This window comes from Argiope bruennichi, chromosome X2 (assembly GCF_947563725.1).
Source record: "Argiope bruennichi chromosome X2, qqArgBrue1.1, whole genome shotgun sequence".
In the NCBI taxonomy this organism is placed as follows: Eukaryota; Metazoa; Arthropoda; class Arachnida; order Araneae; family Araneidae; genus Argiope; species Argiope bruennichi.
Genome location: NC_079163.1, coordinates 24,885,271 through 24,891,270, shown reverse-complemented (window position 1 = coordinate 24,891,270; position 6,000 = coordinate 24,885,271). Strand labels below are relative to the sequence as shown.

Below are 6,000 nucleotides of genomic sequence, written 5' to 3'. Positions count from 1 at the left end.
GGCCTAATTCTGGCGGTATGCCAGCAAGTAATAAATTCATCGATAGTGAACTATTCGAGAATAATGGACTTAATCCATATTAATTATAAAAAATAAATTTTTTACTATTAACACTCATAATAACAATTACAAGGAAAGTAAAAGCAAGTTTACTCTGTATGAGTAGGACTGTGAAAATGAAGTATTTTTCAACAGGATATAGGGGAAGACACCATACATTGAAACAGGAAGTAGCAGGTAGTACGAACATCCTGGCCCCCGTTGAAATACTAATTTCAACAGATAAATGAATAAAAATTTGAGAACAAAATTTACAATAACGCAAGTTAAATCAATGAAATATAGGCAAAAAATCAATAAATAAATACAAATACACTAATATATAAATAATATAAGGATGATAATTAATAATTAACACATTTTTATACAAACATCTCTGATATTTCTTTTAATTATATTTCGATCAGGAAGTTTAATATTCACTACTGTAATTTTATTATCTTTCCCAGGAAAAACGTCTATAATTCCACCTGTGATGCATTTGATACCTGGAAGAGATTCATTTTTGATTAAAACAAGAGCGCATATTTCAACATTATTTTTGTTAAATTTCCATTTGCTCCTTTCTGGTAAATTATTTAGGTAATCTCTTTTCGAAATCTGCTGAGATAAACGAGTGACTCTTTTCCATTTTGATAGTTTATTCTCCTTAAAATCAATAAATTGAGGCTCTACTGTAGCGGTAACCGGTCCGCCAATTAGAAAGTGGCCAGGAGAAAGAGTCTCAAAATTGTCAAATTCAGAAGAAAGTGGAGGTGAGAAGGCGTGAATTTAACATAGCTTCTATTTCAGCAAGTAAGGTGATGAATTTTTCAAGGGTTAAATTTGGATTTCCAGCTACACGTTTTAGATGAAATTTAAATGATATCACTCCCGATTCCCACAATCCATCAACATTAGAAGATCTGGGAGGAATGAAATGCCAATCTATATGTTCATTATTAAAATAATTACTTAATGCTTCAACAGATTTAACTAACTCGCATAATTTTTTTAATTCTACATTCGCACCTACAAATATTTTACCGTTATCCGAGAAGATTTTAGAACCCCTTCGCCCAAAGAACCTTTTTAAGCAGGCAATGAATGCTTGGGAAGTAAGATCAGACACAAATTCCAAATGGATCCCTTACGTAACTATGTATACAAATATGCAGACAGAAATTTTATTAAGTACTCCTGTACTCTGGTTTTTGTATTTTACTAAGAATGGACCACAGAAATCTACTCCACGTTTGCTAAAAGGAAAAGTGGAAGTTACCCTTTCTTTGGGCAAATTACTCATCAATTGATTTGACATCACAGGTTTATTTTTAAATAAATTATACAACTGTGAGCGTGTTAGATTTCTACTATTAAATGGCCAATATTTACGACGATCATGATTTAGCAAACTGTTAGAACCATAGAGCTGAAATACTTTATATCAGCTCTATGGTCTTAGTACACTTGGCTGGTGGCATACTTGAACACTCAGTAGGAGTTTCTTGAAATCACAGACTTGAAATACTTTACATAAATTTTAAATCACACATGCTCAATGAATCTTTTCTTTCATTAATTATTTGTTGCCCAGTCTTATTTAGTTTTTATTTTAACTGAAGTTCAAATATATTTCATTGCAATTTAAAGTTTTCTCTCTGTGTAGATTATATTATATTCATATCCTACTTGGAATGAAAACAGTTTTCCAACACAAATTATTATTTTCCAGTTATTACAGTAAAATGTGTACTGTCATTGTATTCACACTATTCTTTAATATTTGTGTGAGAATTTGAAAGTTTTTCCCAATGATTATTGTTTCATTTTTTAATAGGTTAAAGAGTCTCATTTTTATTAATTAGATTAAAAAATTTGTAAAATAATGAATGTTTAATTTTAATTCTGTTTTCCTGATTCTTTCATTTATTTCTTCTTTTTTATTTTCAGGGCATAATAATTTCTTAAATTTTTGTGATGCAGAAGATCAGAATTAATTTATATAGATTTGAAATTGGGATTCATGCCATTGTTACTCAAAAAAAAAAGCTTGATATTTTTTTAATATTTTATTTCATACCACAGAGATAAAGCATTTGACTTGAATTTTAAATTAATTTTCCATACAGTATCTTTCATTCACTGTTTATTTGGTGTCCAGTTGTGTGTGTTTTGTGTGTGTATGTGTGTGGGTAGGTGTCGGTGTGTGTTTCACCATTCAGCTGGAGTTCAAATTTATTTCATGTCAATATAAATTTTCGAATGATTGTACATTATGTTTCATTCATATCAACTTGGAATAAATACAAATTTGGAACAAAAATTTTTATTTGTCAGTTGTTGAAATAAATTTTATACTGTCATTATATTCTTATAATTGTTTAATAACTTTGAGTATATGGAAGAAAATATTTCCAAATTATTATTACTTTAATTTGTTTAAAGCATGAAGAATATAATTTTTATCAATAAGTGGGGAAATTTTTCTAATCAGTTGTCTGTTTTCTATTTAATTTTGTATTGCTGATTTTTAGATGAATTTCTTCTCTTTTTTATAAAGGGCATAAGTATTTGTTAAATTTTGGGGGCTGCCAAACAGCAGAAATAATTTCCCCGAATATTATATTTGACTTCATGTCATTCATCCTGAAACTTAAGCTGGATTCTCTTTTTTACATGTTTTGAAAATTTTTCCCAATGATAATTGTTTCATTTTTTAATAGGTTAAAGAGTCTCATTTTTATTATTTAGATTGAAAAATTTGTAAAATAATGAATGTTTTATTTTTAATTCAGTTTTCCTGCTTATTTTATTGATTTCTTTTTTTTATTTTCAGGGCATAATTATTTCTAAAATTTTTTTGGATGCCGAAGATCAGAATGAATTTATATAGATATGAAATTGGGCTTCATTACATTGATTCTCAAAAGTAAGATTGACATTTTTTAAATATTTTATTTCATACCACAGAGATAAAACACATCATTTGAATTTTAAATTAATTTTCCATACAGTATCTTTCATTCACTGTTTATTTGGTGTTCAGTTCTGAGTGTTTTGTGTGTGTGTGTACGTGTGTGTGTGTGTGTGTGTATGTGTGTGTGTGCGTGTGTGTGTGTGCGTGTGTGTGTGTGCGTGTGTGTGTGTTTCACCATTCAGTTGGAGTTCAAATTCATTTTATTTCAATATAAATTTTCCAATGATTGCTCATTATGTTTTATTCATATCAACCTGAAATGAATACAGATTTGAAAAAAAAAAAAATGTTTATCAGTTGTTGAAATAAATTTTATACTGTCATTATATTCTTATAATTGTTTAGTAATTTTGTGTGTGTGTGTTTTTTGTGTGTGTGTGTTTCATCATTCAGCTGGAGTTCAAATTCATTTTATTTCAATATAAATTTTCCAATGATTGTACATTATGTTTTATTCATATCAACTTGGAATGAATACAGATTTCAAAAAATTTTTTTTATCAGTTGTTGAAATAAATTTTATACTGTCATTATATTCTTATAATTTTTTGGTAATTTTGTGTGTGTGTGTGTGTATGTATTTCACCCTTCAGCTGGAGTTAAAATTTATTTTATTTCAATATAAATTTTCCAATGATTGCCCATTATGTTTTATTCATATCAACCTAAAATGAATATGGATTTGAAAAAAATTTTTTTTTTAATCAGTTGTTGAAATTAATTTTATACTGTCATTATATTCTTATAATTGTTTAGTAATTTGTGTGTGTGTGTGTTTCTGTGTGTCTGAGTGTGTGTGTGTGTGTGTGTGTGTGTGTGTGTGTGTATGTGTTTCAACATTTAGCTGGAGTTCAAATTTATTTTATTTCAATGTAAATTTTCCAATAATTGTACATTATGTTTTATTCATATCAACTTGGAATGAACATAGATTTGAAAAAAAAAATTAATTATCTGTTGTTGAAATAATATTTACACTGTCATTATGCTTTTATAATTGTTTAGTAATTTTGCGAGCGAGCGCGCGTGTGTGTGTTTCACCTTTCAGTTGGTGTTCAAATTTATATTATTTCAATATAAATTTTCCAATGATTGTACATTAGGTGTTATTCATATCAACTAGGAAGGAATACAGATTTGAAAAACAAAATTTTTATCAGTTGTTGAAATAAATTTTATACTGTCATTATATTCTTATATATTTTTCGTAATTTTGTGTGTGTGTGTGTCTGTGTGTATTTCACCATTCAGCTGGAGTTCAAATTTATTTTATTTCAATATAAATTTTCCAATGATTTTACATCATGTTTTATTCATATCAATTTGGAAGGAATACAGATTTGAAAAAAAAAAAAAAAAAATATTTATTAGTTGTTTAAATAAATTTGAAACTCTCATTATATTCTTATAATTGTTTAGTAATTTTGTGTGTGTGTTCATTCCCATTCAGCTGCAGTTCAAATTTATTTTATTTTAATATAAATTTTCAAATGATTGTCCATTATCTTTTATACATATCAACTTGGAATGAATACAGATTTGAAACAAAAATTTTTGTTTATCAGTTGTTGAAATATATTTGATACTTTCAATATATTCTTATAATTGTTTAGTAATTTTGAGCATATAACAGAAAAAATTTCCAAATGATTATTACTTCAATTTGTTTAAAGCATGAAGAGTATCATTTTTATTAGTAAGGGAGGAAATTTTTCTAATCAGCTGTCTTTTTTCTTTTTAATTTTGTATTGCTAATTTCTATATGCATTTCTTCTCTTTTTTATAGAGGTCATAAGTATTTGTAAAATTTATGGGGCTGCCAATTATCAGAAAGAATTTCCCTGAATTTTATATTTGTCTTCATGTCATTCATCCTAAAACTTAAGCTGGGTTCTCTTTTTGACGTGTTTCTTGAAACCACAGACTTTAAATACTTTACATGAATTTTAAATCACACATACTCAATGAATCTTTTTTTTCATTAATTATTTGTTGCCCAGTCTTATTATGTTTTTATTTCAACTAAAGTTCAGATATATTTCATTGCAATTTAAATTTTTCTGTCTGTGTAGATTATATTAAATTCAAATCTTACTTGGAATGAAAACACATTTCCAACACAAATTATTATTTTCCAGTTATTACAGTAAAATGTATACTGTCATTCTACTCACACTATTCTTTAATATTTGTGTTTGAATTTGAAAATTTTTCCCAATGATAATTCTTTCGTTTTTTAATCTTTTAAAGAGTCTCATTTTTATTAATTAGATTGAAAAATTTGTAAAATAATGAATGTTTTATTTTTAATTCAGTTTTCCTGCTTATTTTATTGATTTCTTTTTTTTATTTTCAGGGCATAATTATTTCTAAAATTTTTTTGGATGCCGAAGATCAGAATGAATTTATATAGATATGAAATTGGGCTTCATTACATTGATTCTCAAAAGTAAGATTGACATGTTTTTAATATTTTATTTCATACCACAGAGATAAAACACTTCACTTGAATTTTAAATTAATTTTCCATACAGTGTCTTTCATTCTCTGTTTTTTTGGTGTCCAGTTCTGTGTGTGTGTGTGTGTGTGTGTGTGTACGTGTGTGTGTGTGTGTGTGTGTGTGTGTGTGTGTGTGTGTGTTTCACCATTCAGTTGGAGTTCAAATTCATTTTATTTCAATATAAATTTTCCAATGATTGCTCATTATGTTTTATTCATATCAACGTGAAATGAATACAGATTTGAAAAAAAAAAATGTTTATCAGTTGTTGAAATAAATTTTATACTGTCATTATATTCTTATAATTGTTTAGTAATTTTGTGTGTGTGTGTTTTGTGTGTGTGTGTGTTTCATCATTCAGCTGGAGTTCAAATTCATTTTATTTCAATATAAATTTTCCAATGATTGTACATTATGTTTTATTCATATCAACTTGGAATGAATACAGATTTCAAAAATTTTTTTTTATCAGTTGTTGAAA

At 27.0% G+C, this 6,000-nt stretch overlaps 1 long non-coding RNA gene across 9 annotated transcripts in view; it reads left to right on the top strand.

Annotated features, from left to right (window-relative positions):
* Positions 1–706: 706 nt before the first annotated feature.
* LOC129960078 (uncharacterized) overlaps positions 707–6,000 on the top strand; it is a 78,183-nt gene continuing 72,889 nt past the window's right edge. For 2 of the 9 annotated variants that reach the window (XR_008783520.1, XR_008783521.1), the window contains exons 1-3: positions 714–855; positions 2,879–2,971; positions 5,376–5,468. This is a non-coding gene — a long non-coding RNA (uncharacterized LOC129960078). Of the gene's footprint in view, positions 861–2,878; positions 2,972–5,375; positions 5,469–6,000 lie in introns of all 9 variants that reach the window. The other 7 variants (XR_008783524.1, XR_008783523.1, XR_008783518.1 and 4 more) reach the window with 7 other exon arrangements.